This window comes from Nomia melanderi, chromosome 1 (genome assembly GCF_051020985.1).
Source record: "Nomia melanderi isolate GNS246 chromosome 1, iyNomMela1, whole genome shotgun sequence".
In the NCBI taxonomy this organism is placed as follows: domain Eukaryota; kingdom Metazoa; phylum Arthropoda; class Insecta; order Hymenoptera; family Halictidae; genus Nomia; species Nomia melanderi.
Window position 1 is genome coordinate 39,045,055 of NC_134999.1, and position 26,361 is coordinate 39,071,415.

The 26,361-nt window shown below is 48.3% G+C and overlaps 1 protein-coding gene across 3 annotated transcripts in view; it reads right to left on the reverse strand.

The window, feature by feature from the left end:
• Nucleotides 1–26,361, reverse strand: part of 5-HT1 (serotonin receptor) — a 128,963-nt gene that overhangs the window by 51,083 nt on the left and 51,519 nt on the right. The window contains exon 1 of one of the 3 annotated variants that reach the window (XM_031971924.2): nucleotides 10,247–10,313. The exons of the other annotated variants lie outside the window; for them this stretch is intronic. The gene's annotated coding sequence lies outside the window, so the exon portion shown is untranslated. Of the gene's footprint in view, nucleotides 1–10,246; nucleotides 10,314–26,361 lie in introns of those variants that run through there. 3 annotated transcript variants of the gene reach the window in all.

Below are 26,361 nucleotides of genomic sequence, written 5' to 3' on the forward strand. Positions count from 1 at the left end.
TGTGAGGCGAACGACATTAGCCTTTCTTGCTGTCTCGGGGGTTAACTTCGTAAAGTCGGCGTCTCCGTGTTTGCCGCAGCCCGTGAATGCACGGATGCGTTCGTGCTTTCCGCCGCGAGGGTTAGACAGCGAGTATACAGACGGCAGCGTCTACGGCACGGCTCTCGTTTGCGTGATTAAACTTGCTCGAGCACGGGAAAGAGAACGTAGCGAGCGACGACGTGGCGGACGATGTTCGATACCGTGCTGTTAGGTAAATCCATAGAAAATACCGACAGCAACGAAAATAGCTTTGGCTGATGTGAAGTTATAATAGAAACAGGAAAATAACAATTCCCTGCTACTAATTCGGAAAGATCAGCTCCGTTCGGCATAGCATTCGTACAATCGCCAAAGCCGATATTAATATCGACTGAAAACAGTAGAGCGGCCTACTGGATATCTCCAGTCAACTGGTTCGGTAATTGGTCGGACAAGTAGCACAGAATCTGATACGTCGAGCCAGCAGCATAGCCCGGTCATTAGTCAGACAAAGGGGGGGGGGCAGGTTAAAGGGAATTTTGACAGGCGGTGTGTATTCGCGGATAGTCAGAGTCCGTAAGCGGTGGCTCGCAGTTAACTTTGCGAGTGATATAGCTCGGCGATTAGTCAGACGAGCCGGTTAATGGAAGCCAGCCGTGTTCTCTCTTTAAACTCGTCGACTCGTGTTTGCCCGAACATTTATTCGGTATTACACACATTCCGCCGGCAAATTATAACACTCGGCCCGCGGGCGGTGTCCTATACGTAATCCGGCGAAGCCCAATTTGTTCTTCCTCCAATCCTGTCCCGCGACAGCCACTTCCGCGATAGAGATAAGCTCGTCGACAGGAAGTTAGCCGGGAGTTTACGGCCTGTTTTTGCATAAGCCGCGGCGCAACTTCGAGAAGAAACCAGGCGCTACCGGTGATTTATCTAACGCGCAGCTTCTGGTAATTTACCAGCCGAGCCCGCCGAGCCGCGCGCTGCGCCGCGCCGCACCGCGCCGTTTGCCCCGCTATCAAAAACTCCGTAATTCCGCGTCCATGAATACCGGATCCACGCAGGACGAACTTTGAACGTAATAATTACGGTTGCCGGTGATTTATTACGGCCGACGACTTTTCCCCGGACGGTACCGACCCCGTAAACTTTCCTGCGGACGACTCGCACCACCGGCCGACGTTGTCTCGCTATTTTCCGACCCAATATGCAACGACCACGGAAAGTTTTTCGCGTGTTGCCTGCCTTATCTCTGCGTTCACCCTTCCCTAACGCGACCAGCTTGCTGTTCGTTTCAATCTAAACGCTGGGAGTCTTTAACCATAGGTTCCAACGAGTTTCACGTGCGAAATCTTCAGAATTTCTCACGATCGTTCTCTTTTAATCTTCAGCCTTCCGCTTCAAATAACTGGTTCTTTGCTTTCACTCATAAATTTTCCACTTCTAGTTACTTTTAAATATTACACTTCCACGTAGATCAGAGTTACTGTTTTCTACCGTTTCGAAAACTGCGAAATCTTTCACGAGATCCTGAATAAGTAGCTGGATTCTCTTTTAAACGCCGGAAGAACGGATACTGGAGGAAACGCTTTTTTTGCCGTACAATGAAACCAATACCATCTCGCGCAGGGAAAAAACATTCGCGTTTCCCGTGAAGTTCGTTGGCTGGCGATCTCGCGGCAAAAACGACGGCCTTTACATTAGCCGTGACCGCGATGCACCGCGCCGTCGTAAACACCGGCCCGGAAGCGTCTGTACCGTGTTACATTATGTAATTAAAAAGTGGGGACCGAACGATGCACGAGGAAACAAACTTTCCCTGAAGTTCTGAGCCGGCCTGGCGCAACACCGGGGTCGTTTAATATTTCCTTGGCCCCTGAGAAATTTAATACTCGGACCACGCCATTACTTTGCCCTGGCGAAAGGATTATGCCTCGGTCGAAGCGAACGGACGGAATTCTATTCATTTGTTCTCGAATTGGATCGCTGCGAGTTACGAGCAGGCGAGTCGATTGGAGGAATAAAAAGGTCCGAGAAGTATTCCGGCTGTGTTAAGAAACCTGGCTGGATTCTTTGGATTATGTCGAATCCCTTCAGCTTTCAGTTCCTTCTTTATTCTTTCGGATTAAATCATTTTCAATCGTTTCCAACTGTTTTCGAGCTTTTCGGATCATTTCTATCCCTTGGAATTTCTTATTTAGATCTCCTAGGATCCATTTAGATCCTCGATCGCATATTCCTTTGGCTGATTCAATCGCGACACATTCAAATTTCATTCCTAATCTTTTATTCAAGACGCTATTAATATCGGAACGTTCATATTCGCGAAGTATGAATGGAATAGCTTAATTAAATTTCCACATCACCGTCGGTACATCACGGAAAGCTTACAATCATCCTCCTGGAAAGGTGATAAGCATAGCCGAGTTAAGATTGACGGAAAACGATGCACACGTCCGACCCGGCTCATTCAGGGCCCTAACGAAATTGAATCTCGATTAAAGGAGGGGCGCTCGTTGGCTAGACGAGCGTGAATGCAAGACGCACGACTCCGCTGGATCCAATAAAGAATTCCCCGTCTTATCTCCGCGACTCTTACGGTCTAGATATTTCACGTGACGCCACCGTCCCCCAGTGATTCTCGTCCAAATATCCTGCGACAGTCGAGCACGTCCCGTCCATGGAGTTTTTGCCGGGCTACGTGACCGAATTATGAAGTATCGTCTACGAGGGAACCGATCGGGCAGAAGGGAAGCGAACGTTTTCATTCGCACGCAGACATTCGCGACGAGTCTCGTCGGTAATTCTTCTTCAACGAGCTGTGTTGCTACAATCACTCATTCGACATTTATTGGAAAGAGTAAATGGTACCGAAGGGATCTCCGTTTCATCTCGCTGACACTTTTCAAATACTTCCCACTCTGTATCTTATATTTCTAATATTTCTCGGATCTATATTATTCGTTTCGACGTTAATCAATTTCTGTTGGGTTTAACCTAAGATTAGATGGAATACAGTTAGCAAACGTATCACTTTAGATCACTAGATTCTATAAATCAATATTCCACCGCACGATTCTTTCGCTCTCAACATTGGGCAAACTAAATCTAAACTAAAACCATATTGTATCCAGTTACGATCGAACCAAGTTTCCGGTTTCACGCGGATCAAGTTCGCAATTCTTGGCATCGTTAAATTCTGCCCGGGGATCCCGCTGGTCCGTTATTCCGCCAGTGTAAACCAAACCGGCCGAAATTGTACGGCATTTTCGCGGAGAATGGACAGCGTAAAACAACGCCAGTTGTAAAGGAGCGTCGCTCATAAACCGCAATTGCAACGTCGTCGATAATGCCGCGGGCCGCGTCGGCGGTTCGTGAGAATTTTGTCGAAACGCGAACGACCGCGTCGCCGACGCCACCGCCGCGATATCTCGCCAGGTGATGCCGCCCGGCAGAATCCAATTTTCTATTCGATAGTGGCGAACATCACGCGATCGCGGCCGGCACGTCCGCGAGAATGCACTGTCGCCGAAGCAGCGCCGGCCAACCGACGTCGTTATCGGCGTCCACGTGTCTCGCGACAAACGCCGCGGACGAACCGATGTAATTTCATTTCGCGGCTCGCTTTGGAATTTCGATCGCGTCGGCGGAGTCGAGTGCCAAGACAGACTCCGACGGGATTACGGGATTCTTCGATGAAACGTTCAGGTCGTTTGGCTTCCTGTCTGTTGTATTGGTTGGCAGGAATGCTGACCGAATTGTTTCACGTGTCATACAATTCCTTTCTCGGAACCTTTGCTGCCTTTTTGAAAACAGCGACGTTCCGACGAGAATTTGGGTTGACGAGAATACAGGATCGAAGTACCGAGTACGGGGTGTAATTATAACCGAATTCTTAATTACGAACAACGAAATTTCCACAACAGTCTGTAACATTCCGATGAATATTTTTACTGAAAAAATGTACCACCCAACTAAGGGAATATAATACGTAATTACTCTGATGGGATTCTTCTGATGAGTGGTGAATTTCCACTGGAATACATTACTTCGGATTACACAGTGTTTCCAGGTGTATTATTTTTCCGAGGATAATCCACGCATATTCATTTGCGCGGAGAAAATGAACAGGGCATCGCGAAATTAACGTTGTAGGCGTAGAGGGGAACGAATAATTCTGTTGATTAAAAAATAATGAGCCTGGTAACAAAGACAAATGTTATTCCCTTAGAGTTGCATTCATACGGAAGCTCGTTTAGTAATGAGGAGAAGCGAGTGGTTCGTTAGAATATACTTGGATAAATTTGTATCCCCGAGTCGCCGCTGTCGGACGCGGCTCGAGTGCTCCAGGCTGATTCGAGGAGTCTTATATATCGGCGAAACTCGGCCGAGGGAAATCCTTGCGAGAGGTCACCGTAGACAATCGTTTCCAAGAGAAAGCACTCCGTAATCAATATACTCGGACTTCATTTCGCCCTCAAAGAATAATTACGTTGTTGTCGCGGAGAAATTATTCTTTCGTTATACACTGGATGGCAACAGGAGGATTCAGCGCAGCTGTGCACAGTTGACGAGCGCTTTTGATTTATTTACCGTGAATCAACGTAACGCCGGACCTCGTTGCTGTTGATTGTTGCTGAAATAATTCCCTGCAGCGAATGTTGCTTGCGTCGCACATAAATTCCACCTGGTTGTAAAAACCTGGTTTGTCGTTTCGTGGACGATTGAATTCGCGATATATTCCTCTGCGCACAAACATAGATTCTCTACTAAAATATAGACTCCGTACACAGCTGGTGGAACAAGACAGTATTTAGCCAGACGAGGACCCTCTGTATATCGAGTTTCAGTAGTAAAAGTCAACGTCGAACGATCCGCGAGAAAAAGAAGCGTCAAAGACTCATTTTAATCATCCAAGGTCCACGATTATCTTCCACAACGGCAACACCGAAAGTACAGAGAGCCCCCACGCTCGCGTTGAGCCAAAGGAAATCGCATTTGCATTAAATAAATCTGACTCTTCACCCGTCGAACACGGTTTTCCTTTCCGTATCGTCCGTGCCAGTGCCGGCGTCGGCTGCAAGTGGGGCGGGGGGAAAACGTTGACTTCGTTACAAATGCTAATGAAGAGTGGGGCGGGGATCGCCGACAATTGGAACGGATTTACCGCGGCGCGTGGGAGTGTATAGCAGTTCGGGAAAAAGGCTCGGAAGCAATCGGCAAATAGGATTCACGCGTTGCACCGTAACTGCAAGGCGATGTTATGGATTAATTCCGGAGCGCTGCCATTGTTTGCGCCACCGACAGAAAATTGATCAGGATTTTCGGCATTGTTCGCCGAGACGACGACGCAGCCCGACGTAATTCTCAAGTGCTTTCTCAGCAATGACGAAATCACCGTTACGGTTGCTAGCTTCGAAACCGCTCGACAGTCGCCGGCGATTTTTTCGTGCGTTTAAAAGTACCTCGCGACACATTAACATTCGGCAAATTATTATTCGGCTCTCGGCGAAGCGGTACGTGCAGGAAATATTGAGCAGCGAACAATATTTCTTCTCTTTCTTCGTTATTTTTCTTCTCGTTCCCGTTCTCGCCGCGGTTCAACTCGAAACCACCGGATTTTCTGAAAGCATGGAAATGAAAAACGTGGGGATACGTGACCACCGGTTCCTATTGGGAAGATTGCGCTTGCTTTTTAGCTTGATAATGTTTCCCCGGGGAAACTGTGGTTTCGTTTGATCATTTCTACTTGAAACGTGGAAGCGTTATTGAACCTATATTGCAATTCTACGTGGACTCTGAACATCTCGTAAGATAATAAATAATATATTGTTCCATTGGTAAGGTATTTCGTGTTTCTAATCTTTCAGAATATGATTAGCTTCTTTGTTCTAGACGTCAATGTAAAAATGATCTCCGCCAGGGGAATGATAAGTTCCGCGGGCAGGAAGAAGAATTTCGCGTTAAGTAAAATCAAATGTGCCTCCATATTTCAGGTTTCGCGCGGTGGGCGAGATCGTTCCGCCGCTTCTAACCGTGGCAATAACGTCGCTCGCGTCCCAGAGGCTCCATTTCTTAGCGGGCCGGTGGGTCGGCGGTTGCTGCCGCAAAGAATACGAGGGAAATTAAGTTCTCGTTTCCCCGGGAAGCGCGGTTACAACACGAAAATGAAATATTCATGGACGTCGATAGCAGGACAACATTTTCCATACGGAAGCGCCACGGGCCGCGCGTAATACTTTTGTTTCGCGGGAATCTCGGAAGCGTTCCGGCCGTTATGCATTCAGCGTCGCCGCGCGGGGGAAAGAGGGACCGAGTTTTCAGCGAGAGAATTTTCTAAATGATTGACGATACCGCCACGCCTCGCGGAAGAAGAATGCTTCAGACGCTGCGCACTATTTTCTGATTTTACACTTCAGCTTATAAATACTTTAACGCGCCTCGCGAACTTTTCTAACAAATTGCCTACAAATTTTACTGAACATCCTTTAACGAAAATAAGCGAGTTACATTCGAAACACTGTACTATACATTGCGAGATTGTCTGAGACACTTCTGGTAGCTCTAAATCGGCTAACGAATTATCTGCCAACGAATAACGAAATTAAGTAACGCGAATCGTCCGTGAAATATTTATTGCACTCTGGAAAATTGTCTGGGGAATTTCAGATAGCTCTGACTCGACGTCTTTTAACCTAATAATGAAAATATATAGCGCAAATCGAGCCGGAAAAGGTTCGAGATGTATCGAGCCATCGATAAGCGGCAGAGCAACAGGACGGCAGGGCTGAAACCCGAAGAAATATGAACCGGAACGGAACGGAACGGAACGGAACGGAACGAAACCGGGGGATTAAATTCGAAAGAAAACGAAGCGCGGAACCAACGGCGACTGCGAGGTCGTTTGTCCAGCTGTCGCCCAGCTGGAAGCAACAATCTGCTTTATAATCTAATTCCGCGCGAACGGGTAAAAGAATCCCTCGGTCTGTTCTCCACGTGAAAATATTCCCGTCCTCGTAACTGCGTTCGCATCGGGCTATCGTTTGTTAGCCCGGTCTGCCGAGAACCGTTTCCGTATTCTTCCGTGTCGAACGACACCAGAAAAATATGTCCCACTGCGAGCGAGCCGAACGATTCCAGTCAATATCGAGCGCAAAACGACGGGCTTTATTCGAATAAAGAGGGAAGTATCCTTTTGTCGGGATCTATATATTGATAAATGGCTGACTGTAGAAGGTTTCAGGAACACGTGGAAAAATTGTTCCGACTCTAGAAAAATGGGACGCGACGGATTCCAGCTTCTTTTTCGTTTTTATTCCACGGGAACAGGAAGAAATGGGAAGCACCGAAGAATCAACGAACGTTTCGAAGTATCTTGACGGCGCGACGATCAGCACACGGTGACGCAATCCGTCGACGGAACGATCTATGCCAGCCACGGACTGCTATCCGCCGACAGAGGATACCTGTCGGCGAAACAATCTATCGCGAGCAACTCTCGATGACAAAAACCTGTCAGCGGGGAGACACGCGTTATTGATTCGACGAGTCCCGTCGGTCTGTCACGCGGAAACGGCACGCCCCGACGACTGTTCCGTCTCCGGTCTCCTTGGCCCGTAGATTAAAAAGTCGTAAAAGGGTAGTTTTATGTTAAAGTACTTAGGACGAGGGGGAAAAGAAAAGGGTTCGGAGGGATAACTTTGCTGCGAGGGGATAAGGGCGGGACAGAGGGGCTGAGACGTTGAATCCTGCGGTAGCCAGCTTCCGAACTTTCCTTCCGGGAGACCGGGCTTTTCTGCACTCCATAACAAAAAGATATCGCGCCGTATATATAAAACTCTCCTCAACTTCCGAGGCGAAACATTAAAAAAAATCCCGCGGTACTTTCGAAATTTCGAACAGCCGGAGGAAACTATTACTTCAACGTAACTCCTATTTTAAAGTTAACGCGAGAAACCGTGTTATCCGAGTTCATTAAAAACGTTTCTATAGAAAACTACTTCTTCGGCATTCCTCAACGCCAGCTTTGAATCTAATACGATAAACCACATCCTCCGACTTCATTGGAAAAATGTCTAACGCATAGAAAACGATTGCTTCGACACTCCTTCGCTCGAGTTTCGAATTCAACGTGCGAAACACAGTTCCCAACTTCGTTTATAAGAGTCGATCGCACTGCATAGGTAGCTTTTTATTTCGGGTAACATCCAACTTCCCCTAGTCCGCTCAACTTTACGTCTCCGGAAACCTAAAACTCCAATTAATCCAACGGGAATAACCCCATAATTCTCCATTCGAGATGATCGGCGGGGAACGGTTTCTCGTCGGGAACGACCCGGTCATAATTCGCGAGAGGTCGAGGGTCGAGTCGCGCGAGGCGTCTTCGCGACCGGTGACGCAGTAGTACGTCCTTTCTGGAAGTTATCCGTTGACGTAATCCGGCGCGCTTTCATAAACTTCTCGCTGAAGCTGTCGCCACGCGTTGCAATATCTTCAGTCGTAAATGTTATTTCAGGGTACACTGGTTTTATGAGCTTTGCACAGACTGCAGAGACAGGGGAAAGGATGTCGCCTGCGAACGCGACACGGTGGGGCGTACGCGTCGTCGAGACGATGGGAAAGTTTATTTTAATATCTGTGGGAACAATCGTCGCCGGGAGATTGAGTCTCCGCTAGCGACCTAGCTCGGGCACGAGGAATTCCTGCTAGAGTGCCGATATCTCGCCGATCAAAGATCACCGGGCTAAAAGGAAGGATCGAGCAGCCAATAAGCCCCGGGAAATGGCACGTCCGAACCACATTACGGCTGCAATGCGGTGAATGCGTGTGCTCGCAGACGTTTCGCGCGATATAATTTCCTGTAAGGACACCCCAATCCGACGATAAACGGTACCGCCGGCCACCCAAGCGGACAACGTATATTTCGGATCGACGAAATTGTGTTGGGATACCGTGGATCGTCGATGCTTTCGAAACGCGTCTAATGGGATCGTAGCTTTGGAAATTGAAGGAAAGGCGGCTGGCACGAGGTAAATCTATGGGTTGCTTTCGGTTAATATTTCGAGGAATGCGAGTGCAATGGGTCAACGAATGGTCGCGCGAGTAGTTAGTTTAATTGGCATAGCAGGACAAGTGGCAGTGTATTCGATTCTGTGCATTCCGAATTTTATCAGCTGCATCTATCGCTTTTCGCGTGGAGGAAATAGCGATTTGGCTAGGGTGAAGAATCTAATCAGCGGATTATGGAATCAAAAGAACAATATTTCTGGGCAAAACTCTCTAACGCTCGAAAGTAGAACGGTTCAACGTTCGCTCGCAGCAGCGTAATAACGCGATACGTTTCGGCGAACTTCCATCATTTCCCTTCCGGTTCGGCGCGTCCCTTATAGCCAGGTATTCCGACGTAACTCCCGTATGATGAAAAACCGGAACGGCCAGGTGGATCCAGGTTCGTTACGCTCGGCGAAGCCACGGTGATTCGTTAAAAACCGCCGAGTAGCGAGCTCGCGCGAACTTCGGCCGCTGTTTTCCCCCGTTGCGCGCGGGTAACGACTGAAACCGGACACCGGCGGCTTTTGTGCGGACGTCACGCGTCCTAATGCGACGGAATAGAATTAAACGCGAGAAGTCCCGCTCCGCTTTCGCCTCGTCTTTCATCTTTCTTCTTTTTCGATGGCCCGGAACAGAACGGCGCGTCAACGAGACGCAATTATTCCGCTTGTTCCGACGGCTCTCTTTCCGCGGCCGCCGGCGGCAGAGAAGTGGTTGCAAAATACTGGTAAACACGGCCGCGAGTGTCCGCTTCCAAAGGGAATTCGAATAAAACACGAAATTCCTCGTCTTTCGCGGTGTGTCCGGGCACACACGCACGCGAAATTCGAGAATAAAGGTCCCGTCGCGCGAATTACGGGCATTTCCAGCAGAGAATTATCCTCGTAACACAAGATATTGTCTGTCGCTTCTAATTAAACGCTCCCGGCGAAACACAGGAGCGCCGAGTGAGATTAAAAAAGGCAAAGAGCTCGAAGGATCTCTGTTTTATCTTCTATCCGCCGGGATGCCAGTAGGTGGACGGTGTAGCTTTTAGGATAATGAAACATCAGCGAGCCATCTTCGATGATTTGGCTGCGTTTCGAATTCGAAGGAGAACGTGCAACGGAGGAAGATGTCGGACGCGTGGATTCGAGAATTCGGCGGACGCGCGGAGAACGCGGTAAGAGCAAACCTGTGTTCCGGCTGAACGGGGAAAGAACTGTTCCAGTCGACGCCCGTGACAAGGGTTCGGCGAATTTGCTTCGTCGATTCGTTCGTTGAATTTAGATTTCCTCTTCTCGAACGAAAATCTTCCAAACTTTTCGATCCTTCAAACTGTAACCTCGACAGAGTCTCGGAGATCTTCGAGATTTCCCGATTTTTCCAGAGGCAGTCTTTGGCGTTGTCGATTCGCGAACGATCAAAATTATTCTTTCAACGATCGGAGTTCGAGCAGTGGGCTATTTGTAGGCGATTTTAAACGTCGTCGGATCTCCTTGCGCGGGTCGCAATCTAGATCGATCCTCGTCGCGAACAATGGCTCGGCCACGTAGCTGTCACAAAGGAGCATTGTAGCAGCCGAAGACCCCGACGTTAGTTTTGCCATTAGGTGGGCAGTAATCGGCGAAATGCGATTATTACGTTTCATGCTGGCCGTGAGCCGACCGTCGCCGGCGTAACCGGAGAATAGAGGATCCCCTGGGACTGTTTCTAAGGTCAAGTCGACGGGGACACTTGTTGGATGAGGCTGTGCCTCTTTCACGACTGTAATGCTCGACTTATGCAACCGCGTTGGACAGAAATCGGGTTCTTGGAGGAATTACTGTTTCCGAGAGAAGAAAACGTTACTTCTGACAAAGGATATTCAATTGGAGAAACAATTATCTGTCACGCGAATTACAAAATCTAGTCTTACGGAGTAAGACAGAATATTTCTATTATCGATTAGGAAAAATTCAATCCCAGTCAATTCTAAAATAAAACCTGTCAATTCGTCTGGACGATACAATTGATCAGGTTTCCGTGGCCGATTGAATGCCGGTCGCAATTTACGATAGCGCGGACCGCAGATTCATTTGCACGGGATTCTTGGTATCGAGCGACTTCCGCGCGAATAAAATGCTCGGTGAAGCGTGCATCTGGGTGGACACGCGTATTTCACGGTGGGTCCAGCGCTTCGTTTCCCAGAATTTACGCGTTAATTCCACGCCGTGGATTAACTTGCATTTTTCTGGGTAGATACCCGAATTATACTCTCGATTGCATGGCAATTTCGCGTTAATAGGCTGGATTTATCTGTCCCGATACCGGTAATCTCTGAATATTGCCGCGACGGAATTGCAGTGTCGGCTTCGATGCATTTTTAAAGCGATTTCGCTGATTAATGATGCGAAACGCGACTACTTCTTATTTACGTATACCGTAACTGCGGTGCTTGGGGATTTCCAGACGGATCGGTTATCCGAGGGATTAAGACGTTCTAATTTCTGACAATCTCGATTTAGAACAAGCGGATCGGGCGATGTAGAAATCTGATTGCAATGAGTCTGCGAAAGTGATTATCGAGGAGCTTATTCGTTGCACTTATCCGACGTTAGAACAGATTGACGAATTAAACGAAGTTTTATTAGTATTTAAGGGCACTATTAACAAACTACCGCTATTATAATTACTATTAATATGTCTGCAGGTATTTTTAAAATCGCCCACGCCCCGAAGGAAGATCCAGAATCAAAGAACATGTCAAAGGGAGCCGAATCATACGCGTCGAGTCCCATTGTTCGCGCGATTAGACAGATCGAATAAAACTGTATCAGATAAGGCTATCCGATCGTCTATCACGGTGCCTATTCGGACGTAGTTGACACATTGGATAAGCATGTACAATGAGATTGTGTCTGGCCAGGTGTCCGGCGGCGGGCCTGTGTACGTTCACCGTGTCAGTAGAACGGACGCGTGTCTAGTCAGACGCGAGGACGTGTGGGACTACGATCGCACGAGTAGAATAAGATCGTGTGTAGTCGAGAACTTAATCAAGCGCGTATAATAGGACACGGTGATCAACCGGACGTGCGTGGTAAGGTACGTGTAAACCGGGCGAGTAGAATGACGTCGTGATTAATCAGACGTGGCGAAGCCGTCGACCCATTAAGCGGAACGTTGCCGTGTTTAGTCAGACGCTTCAGCAACGAGAAAATTCACGATTCAATGGCTCGGTTCGATCGAATCGTGCGTGGCCAGACTTTAGAGATATTCCTAGCTTCAACAGCGGAACGTACTCGTATAACCTTATTAATTATTACCAATCATTGCTAATCATTATTAATTATTAATTATCAATTATCAATGATTCTCGAGCATTAACTATTATTTACTGTCTTCAATTGTAACTGAAGAACAGAGTAAATTCTTTAAATGGTCAAAGCGACGAAGAAGTAGGTCTTTAACTGCTTGGAGAAAATATCGACGTAGCGATCTGCGCTGTGAATTATTTCGTTAATTATCGATTGTACATTTGGGTATAGAGAAGCCGTGCGAGTTACGCGAGCACGGTGGCACGACGCAATCACGAATTTCCAGATGTAATTAACTCGGGGAATCCCATATCCAACGTACAAAATTTCCCTGGTACGAAACCGATACGTTTCACCTGTAAGATATCACCGTGGGAATAGCGTTTCCGATACCGGGCTCCGGGCCAAATTCGCCGCGTGCGGTTCGCTTGTTCTTCGCCGCTGCCCCCGATAATTGGGAACCGCGTGCGTAACTTCGCGTTCTCAAGTTCTCCACGGCCGTTTAACTTGCAGACACACAAAAGCCTGACCCTCCAATTTCCATTCGTTTCGCGCGGGACACCGCGGTGTTATTCGATTACAGCCGCTCCTGAGAACGGTAGCGGAACACAGATGGCCGTTTCGCTCTCTAAATCCGCGCGGAAACGAACTCCAATTACGTACTGATTCGCTTTCAATTATCCGGACTACTTTGCTCAATATTTCCCGACTTGAAGCATCCGCGTAATTGGAACAAACGAATCGAATTCTGGCCAGTTGATTTACGACGATTCACGATGAATAACTGTTTATCTATAAATGTCCTCTAATTCAGTGATTCGAATGCGTTTAATAATTATCGTTTCATCGTGGTGTTGAAAGTTTGATGCGATACGAATGATCGGATACCCGTGGTTTACGCGTGATTGATGAAATCCGAAGCGGAATACTGGGAATCAGTCAAAATTAGTTCGTGTATAATGCAGGAAAGGTGAGCGCCGGCAATAGAGTGTAACTCTAAACTCGGTGGAAGTAACATTTGGCGCGCAGCACCTTGAAACTTAGTAGGGTCGTGACTTCCTGTTTATTTTATGCTGCTTAACCCGCACCGGCGGCTCGCCGAACCGTTCGTCATTTTAAATAAATCAACACACCGAACTTCTAAACTGTCGTAAATGCATTACGCCAAGATCCCGATCGCCGCGGAACTTCCTGCGTCAGAACTTTCGATCCGGCAACATCTGCGAATCCGATCTGTTGCTACGACGAATAATTTCCCTGTTTCCAAACAGTGAACGAATAAACGAGTTACAGAAGATTACAGACCTTTGAACGTCGCTCGCTTCAATATTCATTAGAATATTTCCCATGTTCGATTCGTAAGAGGTAAACTCGCTGAAGCCTTTCCGTCGCAATTACATTTTCCAGAGTCAATTCGCAAACAATTTCCGCGACAGAGATTGAAATATATTCCAGCGGTATTACTTTCACGGCGGCACGATAGAAATACGTCAGTATTTGTAATCGGATAACAGGAGAATTCTATTTTTCCGAGCGAGACGAATCCGATTCTTCCGGAGCGGCATTCGATAGACAGAAGCAGCGTTGCCAGGGGATCCACGCGAGCCCCAAAGTCGTGTGATTGGGAATTGCTTCGTTACAGGATTGGTATCGGGCGAAACTTTCCTTTCCCGGTATTGAAAGTAGGATTTCCCAGTCACGCGCCGTCGACCGGTCGCCTAATTGTTCATATGCAAATCACGAGGACACGTGTAAGCCCCGCTAGTAAACTCCCCGGAAAATTTCCATTTGTCGTTGCGCCCTGGGAAACCGACTAACATTCGGGCTCCGACTAAGCAAACTTTCTCGTGGCGCAGTCGCTTGTATTAACGACAAAGCATTCAGAAATTCGAATCCACGGGATTCGTAGGTGGAAACGCCGAAATTGTCGGCCGCGCTGACTTTCTAAGTAGAACGAGCAAGTAACAGATCAGCCCAGCTCCACAGGTTGACACTGTCGTAGCTCAGGTAACAGGGATGAGACTGGAGCAACGCGGGATAAGTAGAATGTGAATGTAATTAGCCAGACGCTACGCTAGTTAACCCGAGTAGAACGAGATCGTATCTAGTCAGACGTGGTCGGGTCGCTTTCCCGGAAGATAATATCGAACTTCGCCGTAGAGGAAATCACTTTGGGCGAGTGGAACGAGACTGTGCGTGGTCGGACGTGCCTATTCTACCGATTCGCCTCGATATGAGCAATCTACACGGTTTCCACTCGACTGTCCCGATAACAATTGATTATGACCAACTGTCTGACGCAATAGCATAGAGACAGTGGAAATGGTGTCACGGACAGACACATTGGGCAATTCCTGTTGAATGCATTGGGCACGGACAAAGATACTTGCGCATTTAGAAGAAAGTAGAATTTATAAAGCAAATCGATTATCTGCGAAAGCATCATTTGCCTGGTCCGAAATCTGAAAAAATCCTTCAGCTTATTCAACAAGAGGTTTCGCGTGCCGAATGCTATCCAAACATCGAAACCGAATTCTATGGAGCGTTTTCAAGTTATTTTCGGTTCAATTTCCCGATTACACGGCAGAAAGCGGAAGATATATTCGATGACACAAGTGTCGCGCCGCAGGAATTCAATTCCGTTCTGATTACCGGAATAAAATTCGCGTCGCGTCGTGTCAGTTCTCGCGCGTCCGTGCGAACGAACACAAACCACGGGGATTAACGGTCCCGCCTCTCCCCTTTGCCGGCCCCAGGCCGCGGATGGCGGCAATAATTAAGGCTCACGCGCGTAAATCCCTCAATCTCCGATCAGGTTTACACCCACGCTCGTCAACGCACGCGGAACGGCGGTCGGTTGATATTTAAAAAAAAAAGAGAAGAGAAAAATAGAAAACACAGAAGGGAAGGAAAATAAAGGCAGCCTATGCATCGTGACCAATCAAGGGTGGCTCGTGTTACGCGATGTAAATCGACCCATTAACCACTCAACCCGTTCCCCGTGACGTCCGACCGTTTTTTACGTTTCTAAACGGGGCACGCGAGCCGTGGTTGAAAGGGAAGTCGTAGCTGACGGATAGCCGCAATAAAAATAAATCAGCTCACGCCGGGCAGGCGGCGTTCTGAGGGGTCGCACTTCGTTTGATGAAACTTGAAAAAAAACACACGCACACGCACACATGCACACAGAGATGCTACTCGAGTGCGTGCGCGTTCGCGAGGCGGCGACTCGATTTCCCTTTGACGGGCGAACCCGTTTCCCCCGCGTCTTCTTTGTCGAACGGTCGTCGTCGCGGGATATTTACGAATTTATTATTTACGATTCCGAAAAGCCACCTCGTCGCGGCCTTTATGGAAATCGTCCTTTGAAGCGCGCGACGGAAACTCGCCGGCCCGGAAATTTCCTTCTTAATGAACCCGCCTTCAGTCGGTTTACAGCGACTACTAGCCCGATACAAATGTATCCGGAAGGAAATTTTCGCTGAGCCGGGACCGCTTTTGCAGGTTAATCGATCGCGAAAATGCACCAGGATTTCGAACGCGCGTTTTAATACCTCTTTTAATGGTTTTCTCGCGACCGCTGCGCCGCCGTTGTGGGAATTCTTCGGAGGTTTTTCATACGGAGACGTTTACGCTTTTATAATCTTCCGCGGAGAATTCTTCGAGTTGAAACGTACCGTTCTCCTAGCGAACTTATTTTATTGCGTTGGATGCTCGGAGAAAATAGAGATCAGAGTTGCACTTTTGTCACTCGGTACGGAATATTGAGTACTACAGATTGAATCGAACGTTTCTACGTTTCCAAGGAATAACGAAGCATCCGAGTTTCAGGTGGAAGATAGAACAACGGAATAACACTTCCGAAAATTCATTTACTCGGTCGCGAGGTGCAACGTGTTACCATTCCCATGTTTCCAAACAATAACGGGTATTCGCTCCAGTTGAAAACTCAGAGGATTCGCGGCCGAATCCAATTTTGAATAAGTTCATTTTCCAAAATATTCCTCCCGTGGAATAGCGTTGTTTTGTTCGAGTTTCTGTTTACGAAAGAAAACTGCAATTTCTGGGGCAACTGGGACGAGCGGACGGTCGGACGGGCGGGATTTTACAGCGCATGCGATATCGGAAGTTGGCCATTATCGGGCCGGTGGTATTGGAAGTTTCACACGTCGAGCATCAACGGTTCGACGCCACATGGCGTCCGGGGACGGCCGAATTTTCCGATGGGATCGGTCGCGGCCGGAAAACTCGAATTAATTTCACGCCGGGCCATTTCGCTCGTCAGAATAATCGGCCTTAATTAAAAGGTTTATCGTAATTGCCAATGCGCGTGACACGCGCAACGCGTATTAATGATTTCCGGAAACTGATCGGTATTAATGCGTCCCGTGTAACGCGGCCGCGCTTTACGCATCAGGTTTTTCCGCCCCTTTCTTAATTAATGCTCATTACCGCGGCCGGTTGCCGAATCCCACGCATTATAAACATATTAAACGTCGAACAAAGGACTCGGCGTGTAATGTTAAATGAGATGTGAACGCGGAATCGATGCGGAACGCGAATGAGACCGGAAAACCGAATTAAAAGTTTGCCTTCTGCCGCGGCGTTCGCTTTATCCCGCGACAAGAATAATAATCAGGCCCTAGCGCCGGATACTCGGGGACGCGTCTACGCGTTCGTTAATTCGGTTTATCAGCGTATAACGAGATTTCAGACATTTCACGCGTGTGAATTAGGGTTTTAATGGAATTCCTCTTTTCCTGTAATTAGTATATTGGTACGTCGAAGCTGCATTCTCGAGTTTATCGAAGAGTACCTTATTATTTCAGAGAAAATTTCTTCAATTCAAGTATAATATTTTTTCTGCATGGAAAGTGCATACAAAGTTTCAGTAAATTAAGAGTTGTTGTTCAATCTTCTCCGCGCAGCTTCCGTGGGCATTGTTAATAAGTGTATTAATGACTAACTAATTCTAGAGCCTTGAGTAATGAGACAAGGCTTGATGCGTGGGCGGATACGCAGAGTGACGTACCATCTGATCTGACCCATCCGGTGCCGCATTAATTAAGGAGAATGATGCTGTACCCAGTCAGAATCGCTAAATGTACTGCATCTCAAGTGGAATGTCACCGTCTTAGGTCAGATTCTAATTAGAATAGAACACCCGTGTTTGCCGAATCAGTCGAAGGCCGCTGTGTGTAGTCAGGCAATCGCATTATACCGGCGAATGCCGTTGTCGCTGGAATTGAACCTGTGTTCCAGCTGGAAAGTAACCGTGTACCGTGCTTTACGTTCCTTTCGAGAAAGAAGAACCCTTTTACCTGTTGCTGGTAAAGTACGCAGCCGAAAGTCTGTTCTCTTCAATCGTGCCAAAGTAATCTGCACCTTCAGCAATATAGTAACAATTTGATACACTTTAAGATCGTCATGTTACTCTCAGTTCAATACAACAATAATCTCCGAAGCAACCTCGACGGAAACGTGGCAACCGACGAGCGTTACACATTACTAAATTGTTTCATCCGTGTTATGTGGGATCGTAGGTAGCAAATCCGGCTCGAAGGACCAAAAATGTGTAGTGTGTCGTAGTTAGCAGATCCGGTTCGTATAACCAGAAATTGTTACGCTACGATCGACGTGTGATGCCCGCCAAATTAATCTTGGGCACCTGGATCCGTCGGTAGAGCAGTGGTCGCGTGTTCGCGTTACGTTTTGTTCGAATCGAGAATTTTGTACGAGTCTGTCGTGTGATAGACTCGAAGATGATGCGTGATTGAGTTTTCCGAATGTTGTACGAGAACTCTATTTGTCGAACGCGTGTCGTGAACTATGGAAAGAACAGTTTTGTCGAATGCGTGTGTATGACTGTCTTGACGAATGCGGATGTCTAACTGACTTGTCGAATGCGGATGTATGACTGTCTTATCGAATGCGGATGTATAACTGACTTGTCGAATGCGGATGGATGACTAACCTTCGTCGGAACTCTTGCACCCACAAGTCAACTTTCTTACCCCTCCTTCGGATGTACGGAGGGGGATGCTGACGGAGTGGGAACAAGAGATCGACGAAGTTTCGAGTAAAAAATACGTTTGGCAACAGCGAGAAAATACCGCTACCTTGACGAACGTGCAAGGGTGTACCCCGATGTGAGTACGCACCCTTGTCCGCAGGTAGTCCTCGCTGTTGCGCGCACGTTCGGTTAGTCAGCGACGAAAACCCCGTTACGTGGGCCCATGTGCACGTGCCCACCTAAGTACGGGCACGTACCCATGGCCGCGGGTAATCCTCGCCGCTGCGCGAGAATTTGTCTGGTTTATGACAGGGGCGAATTTTGTACGGGACAGAAAATGCGAGGCTGACTTGCACAATGGCCGAAGCCGGGCCCCGGATCAACTGTCCCGAACGCTCGATCGTGTTTGCGCCCGTGTCATAAACCAGAACCGTGTATCGACGTGCCGCGGTCCTCGGTATCCCGAAAGGCCCCTTGTTCCACGACGGAACAATCCGCAAGGCGACTTTCGCCCAGCAAGATTGAATCCGTCCAGATTTGAAACGGTGAAAAGCTGCGGAGATTCTCGCATCGTCCCTCTAAATATTCTATAAAATGGAGGTTCGAGAGGGTTCTCGCCGCGCTGGAGATTTTTCACAGTAGCCGCGCCAGTCGCATCCACCCCGACCGGTGCTCCGTGGATGCGCTTTAATTCGGAGCCGCGCGACGGAACTTAAATTTGAATTTAACCGGGTCCGCGTGTTCTTGATCCGCTCGGCGGATTCCACTTAAATTTCAAATGGAAACTGTCCGACGAAAACCTCGCCGGCCGCGGAAGAGATATCTGGGCCGCTGTGACAACGTATCTCGTGGCCCCCTCCCGACACCGAATATCGGCCTTTCATCCGCACACATTTTCGATACAATACGGATCCAACCGGCCGCCGACTCGATACATTTACAATTCTTATTTCGGATTATCCGACGGCTGAGCCGGCCCGCCGGGATCCGGACCGCAGATAGACCGCAGATATTGAATGTCCCTCGCAACTCTTCAGAACGTTGCGTGAAATTTTATGGACACCCCCGGCACATAATTTTCCCGAGGCCCGACTGCTGGAATTGCCTCCCGTCGCGAATTTATCTGCGGCTCGGAAGCGAGTCTCGGACCCGGGGAACACAGAAATAATTCAATCCGTATCGTGGAATAATTTTTGGCTCGACTACAAGCCGTGGGAACGGCGTTCGTTGCGTTTCGGGTTCTGCCAGTTACCTGTTCCGCGGAGTTATTTCCTTGGATTTATCGGAGGAAAGAAAGACCGCTGGAAACGCGATGATTTGTTTTAAAATGCTCCAAGCACCTTCCCGCCGATATAATACTTTTGATATACTGCTTCTCGTCGTTGGAATCGTTCCTATTAAATAATTGCTCAGTCTGAAATATTAATATGAATTCCAGCTCGATAATTGAACGACAGAAATTCATGAACACTATTGACACTCGACAAATCTTCCGCGCCTGATTCTACAAGCGTAAATCTCCCTTCCGCAAACAGAAAAATCCCCGGGAGTTTCCATCAGCGATCGAACCCTCGACTAATCGCTCGACGGCCGCCATAAACCACCCTATTGGAAGCAAACAGCCCCGGGGCGGGGCGTTGCTTATCTAGAAGGGCAAAAAGTTAAATGCATCGTTTCAATTCGCGACTAACTTATAACTAAGCGTCTTTGTAAAGTGGCCGATAACTCTGAACACATGGAAATTGCCGCATTACGCGGGAAAGGCGGGGAACGAGGGAGGGGATGGAAAATCGAGTGGAAAGATCGACGTCGGAAGATTTACCGGCGATCTTCGTGCAAAGTTTTTCCATAAGGGCTGAGCGTGGATGCGCGAGGAACAAGGGGACAGGGGGTGGGACAGGTAGAGACAGAGGGCGGCTAGTTAACGCCGCTGAAAAGTTTTAAGTGGCCACCCCGCGGGATCGGAAATCGAATCACGTTAAGAGCGTGCCGCCCGTAAATATTTTCGGTCAACAGGATTAATCCGGCGATGCACGCGTGCACGTCTCCCCGGGCTACATCAGACCCGGAGCCTCGGGATACGCTGGGAATAAATCGTTCGGTTTTACCTGGCTCCCTCGCTTCTCCTACCCTCTCGCTGCGAGCGTGCCTTTTCGACCATGCTCCTCGAAATAATGCTCGATCGGTCTGAATCGAGCACTCTAGACTGTTCACTGGATCTGGAGAACAGAATCGCGGCTTTGTACGACTCGTTACGGAATCTGTCGATACCTTTTCATCTCCTTTCGTCGGTAGTTTCGAAAGCATCGAGTGTTATTTCGGATTTTATTTAATCGTAAGAAAATCAACGAACATTTTCACGAACGAATAGTTTTTCTAATATCTTAATGGGTTAGTAGTGTGAGAAACTGACGTAATTGCATGATATAAGTGCGAAGAGTAATTTGTTGAATAAGCGAAAGATGGGCGATGATAAGACCGCCGAAATGTTTCGGCAAGCCGCATGCTCGGCAGTTTTAAAGGATTCCCACGCGCAAACCGAATATCCCGGCTCGTTAACGGAGCAATTTCGCCTGTACAAAGGCCATTATTACGGATTTCGTTGGAATTCCTGATCGCGTCTGATGAGTTTCACAAATTCGCGGTTCCCCGGTTTCGTTCCGGTCGGATTCGACCCGGTTATTTTTCGCCGAGCGCCGCGCGGGCACGAAAATGAGGCTGAATTGAACGACTGTTTAACCGCATCGCATGATATTCGTATAAAACAATTAATTCCCTGCGGTAACCGCGGCAATACGTGCATGTCCATACAAACGAGACCGCTGACCAGGTCTCGCGTCGTTATTGTATTTCGAAAACGCCGCTAATTTCCGCCGCGGCACGCGCGTTTTCGCTTTACTTTCCTCGTTATTCTCTTTAAGTGCGAGCCGCACTCCCGGGAAACCAAAAATTGCATTCCTCGGTCGAAAGAAAACCCGAGGAAAAAATGGAAAAAGGGAGGACAACCTCGTTAATCAGTTCACGTTCGAATCTTCGCTGAATCATGCTCGACGCATTCTTCCTCGCTCGAAGAAGATAACGGGCCCCGATTGTTCGAAGCTCGCTCGTCGAAGTTTCTTGCCGCGCTTCTGTCTCGCGGCTGACCCGCAAAAATCCCTTAATTGCAACTAAATGTTCGCCGCGCTGCGAGATCGGGATACGCGTCCCAGTTAACCGGTTAATGGCAGCGCGCGCGGTGATTTGTAGGGAGCTGATTTCGCGTCGGGAGCGGAGCCATTGAATCCGAAAGTTTCTCTTACACGGGAAACGTCTTAGTTCGTTACCAAGGCTTCACCGTGGCGCCTCCTCGCTTCAGATTACAGGTTTCACCGCTCACTTCGCTGGAACACTGTATTTTTCTTGCTCGTTCCTTGTTTAATTTGCAGCTGCGTCATTATTGTCGTGTAAGCGTCTTGCTTTATTAATAGAATTGTTTGAAAGGATTAATAAATGAATAACAGCTTGTTAACGAATAGTTGAAGAACAAAATTAAGTATCTAGGAGGAGACTAACGTTGATTAATACAAGACTCAGGACGAAAACATGGCACCGTGTTAAAATTCTGAGAGCGAAAGGGACACGTTTCTGCAGAGACACACGTTCATCCGGCACACGGCTCTCACATATTTTTTCCTTTAATTAAGCAAGCAGACGCAGGCTGAATTATTACACAATCTTGGGGAAACATTTCGTCGGTAATTGTGTAAAAACAGCCGTTCCATTTGTATCACTTTATACCGCGCCCCAACATAGCTCCGAGAAATAAGTAGTATGAGGCACGCATTTGTCAGACATCGTCCTCCCTAGCTACGAGACCGTTCTCCTTGATACAACGGTATCGTCCGTCGGTGACGCGTATTACGTGCTCTGCAGCTACCTTTCCACCTTTCCTTGGCGACGGTGTACGAGGTCGTTGCCTCGGAGAATCATGCAACTTATCTCGAAGGAAAGTTCTTTCAGATTTGACCGATCCAATCGAGTAGACTTTCAAATGACTCAGTGTAATCAAAATTCCGAAGACAGGCTCGTGAGTATTTCTAACATATCGCCAATGAAATAAGTATCCACTAAACAAACATTAGAATTTCCCTTTCTGCTCAGCAATAGTAGAAATGATTTCTTAAGCAAACGTCCGCACACCGCTGACATGTCCATCGACGAAGGGAAACAATCAATTCCCGTTTTATACGGCAAATTGAAAACACTGGCAGCTGCGAATTGGCCAGCCGCTTATCAAGTAGATTGCCGTGAAACAATTTTGGGGAACGTTCCAGGGACCGAAATACCCTGGCAGCCGATAAAATCCGAGAGTCGTGCGTTATCGCCGCCCGGACAAACGTGCAGAATTTTCTTCCCCGATATCAATTTCCTGTTTGCAGAAGCTGAACCTTGGTTTCGAAGCCACCCCCACGTCCTCGGAGGCCCGATTAATATCGGTACTTGCCGGGAAAAGCGTTCCACGCCGGCATTCTCCGCGTATTTCTTCGCGGAACGCTCGCGGAACTGCGACACGCGCCGGCCGAGCCCCGGTGCCATCTATTTCCAGCGGGCTTAACCCCCTATTACTCGGGCAAACTTAAATTAGATTCGCGCGGCTGAACTTTTCACTTTTGACTGGCGGCGGGGCGCGAGTTTCGAACTCGGGGACGACCGAATCCGGCCGAGTACGAATTATGCGGTGCCCGCATTGATTTATCGCGAGCAATTTCCGTCAAATGTCTCCGTCGTCCCTCCTTTCGTCGGGGAATCACTCTGCCCTCGACGGACCGTCGCGCGAAACAGATTTCTCTGCAGATTTTCGTGTAAATCCGTGGAACGTTCGCCGCGATTCGATCGCTGAAAAAAATCTAAGCTTCTTTCGTGGGGCGAGAATGTTTTCCGAGGATTGCTGTCCGCTTTAGAAATGTTTCCGCGGGACTGATAACGGGGGACCGGTGTGTGCATGCGCCGATGTCCCTAAAGAACGCGCAAAATGGGAAAGAAATATGGCAGCGTGCATCGCGTGCACGCTACCCGGTGCACTTCATGAATTTTACACCGGCACACGTTCCGCGTTATAACTTCATGCCGGATTTTCATGCGGAAGACACGCGGCGGATGGAGATCTCGCGTGAAGTCGCGCCGGGATAATAATTCTCTCGGCGAACGGTCGTGCGAGGAATCGCGAATCGATGCGTTGCGATTCTATTATTAATTTGACGAACCGTTTGTCGCGTGTCGCGAGTGCTCTTTGTTTTTTCTCGAGCGATGTTTACGCGTCGAAGAGTAATTCTCAGGGAATAACAGATCCATTGCGAAGGGTTTGAATTTGAGATAATCGACAAACTGACTTCAATTTTAATCCTTGAAATTAAAGAAGAGAATTTGATCAACCTTTCGAATGTAATGTCGATAGTATTCACGAATGCGTGTACCGCGAAACGTTTCTGCGTAAATTCCAGACGCAATAATTGTTTAATCGATATCTCCGAACACCGGTGCATCATTAAAATTCTTCTCGAACCTGTTTACCCGCGATTTCCTTCATCCCGATATAATATTTATGCAATTGCGGATCAAGCGGCGAACGTTCGGCCGTGGCAGAAATATTTTCACCGCTCGCTCTGTGTACACGCGTCCGACATGCGAGAGCAGGGGAGGGGAGCCATTAAATTCTCACGGGAAAGACTTTTGGGCACATGTTTACGGGAAAACCAGCCGTAATGTTGTACCGTTAAACCAGGTGTAAACCTTCCCGCGTTCAGTCCGATTTATACTTTTGATACACAGTGCGAGTCTGCCGGCCGATAAAGCTTAATTTAATATTTATTTAAGCAGCCGTAAAACGCAGATAATAATAACGATCCAGGATGATGGGGCTACATTTGTCATCCCCGTAAATTCGACTGATACCGAATCGAATAACTCCGCTGCTCCGTGATTACCAGGTTCCAGCGAATGCCGATGAACGAACTAATCGCGTGCTCATCAGTTGTCTCCATTGTTTCCCACTCGACTCTGCACCTTTGGATTCTTTGAATCCCTCGGATATCCGGGATTCCCTCGAAGTTCACGAGCTTCATTAAATTTTTCCGATTCTCTTGGATTTCTCGGATCTCTTTAAACTTCGGGGATCCCCTCGCATCTCCGGGATCATTTTGAATTTCCTGGCTCCGCCGAATTTCTATTATCTCTAGAATTCTCGCAGCTCCGCCTCTCAGGTCCCTCGAGTCTCTCGGGTCCTTCGAATTCCCGAAATTTCCGGGACTTATCGTGGTTCGTCTCCTGCCGAATGATTTCGATTCCCCGGTAAACGCAACAAATCGCTCCGTAATCGAGCGAGACACGACCAATGGCAATTGGAAAGAGGGAACCGCGAGCCGAGCCTCCGGTGACCGACCGGAACATGTTCGCACTACTTATTCATGCCCGAGACCCAGTTTAACGAGCCACATCGCGGTGTTTACCGGGCACAAAGGTAAACGTGGCCGAAGTTAAAGCTACGGAACAATTCGATGGGAATTTTCGTGCCGGTGGAAATTCAGCCGCGCGGGTTTCGCCCGTCGGAAATTCCAGTTCGCCCGCAGACTCCGACGTTGAATTTAATTCGACGGTAGTTCCGCGCCCTGAACGGAGAGGGATCCATAGACCTTTCGCCCCGGATCCGCGGAAACATCGGGGCGAGTCCTTTGATAGCCGGCGCAGAAATTAATTTCCGAATTTAGCCCGGCATTTATTTCGCGGCCGTTCCGCGGAGGCATTCACGGGTCCGTGGCCCGCGATTTCCCGGCGAGTCGCGCGTTATCGCGGCGCACGACGAATAGCGCGTCATACTTTAAATTCATTAAAACGCGAACTCTCGGCCGCGCCGCGTGGGCGGTGCCTTTTATCCCGCAAAAGTAATGCCCGGCAATGCATGAAACAGATGGCGCGCATTACCATGCCGGTTAAACCGCGTCGAATGTAAATACGGCGGACGCGAGATCCCGCGGAAACGTTAGTCTTCGTATTTTACCCGGCCGAATAAATCACCGCGGCCACTTTATTGCCTCCGACGTCTAGCTGCCTCCAAAAAGTAACCTCGGTCGATCATTTTGCGTTCTAATGCATCCGTGAACGAGAACCCATCGATCGATAAACGTCTAAATTGAATACATTTGAAAGTATAATCGCTGAAATATTGTTTCTTCCTACTAGACTTTGGCTTTCCCTGTATTTATAGAGATTTTCGGCAAGCGAAATGACAACCTATGAAATGAAAGTTAACTCTAACGATTCCCAATACTAGAAACTATTTTGCATCGTCCATCAACGCGAGAACCAAGGAACAGATCGTCGAAACTGAAAGTTTGCAGCAACGAACTTCATTAGCGGCGCACCGTGACAACTACAGGCTGCCGAGCGTCCTTTGTTCGCGTAAAATTTCATGTTTAAACGGCGGTCGAAACCGCAGGAAAATTTGTATCTGGAGAAGTGCGATAATGGCGTTTCGCGGACCGCCACAAACGGCGCTTTTAAGCTCGTCCCGCGGAAAGGAGCAAGAAGCCGGTCCGCGCGTCGCGACGTCGATGTTCCTTCCGCCAGTCTTCTACGGTGGCAAGTAGCTGAAATTCGCGGGACGCTCGGAACAAAGGGAAAACGGCTGGCCGAGCAGTTAAATGGAAACACCGGGACTCTCTTGCAGTTTTACTCGACGCCGCCTCTCAGCGGCGGGATCCTTGACAGCAGCGACGCGTACAGTAGCAACGAACAACTCGGCGAATGAAGTTTATGGCGCCGAAGTTATCGCTGACCGGTTTCGCGCATCGATTTCCATCGGACCGCTGCAATGTGCTCGTTGCTTATTAAAATCTTCCGGTCTCCTGGCCGGTGCGTTCCTCGGATGCGCGGCAGTCATCGGGAATTGATTGAAATATCATGTAGAGAAAAAGCAATCGCAACGTTCCGCGCGGAGCGGAACAAATGGCCCGTTGGTTCTTAATA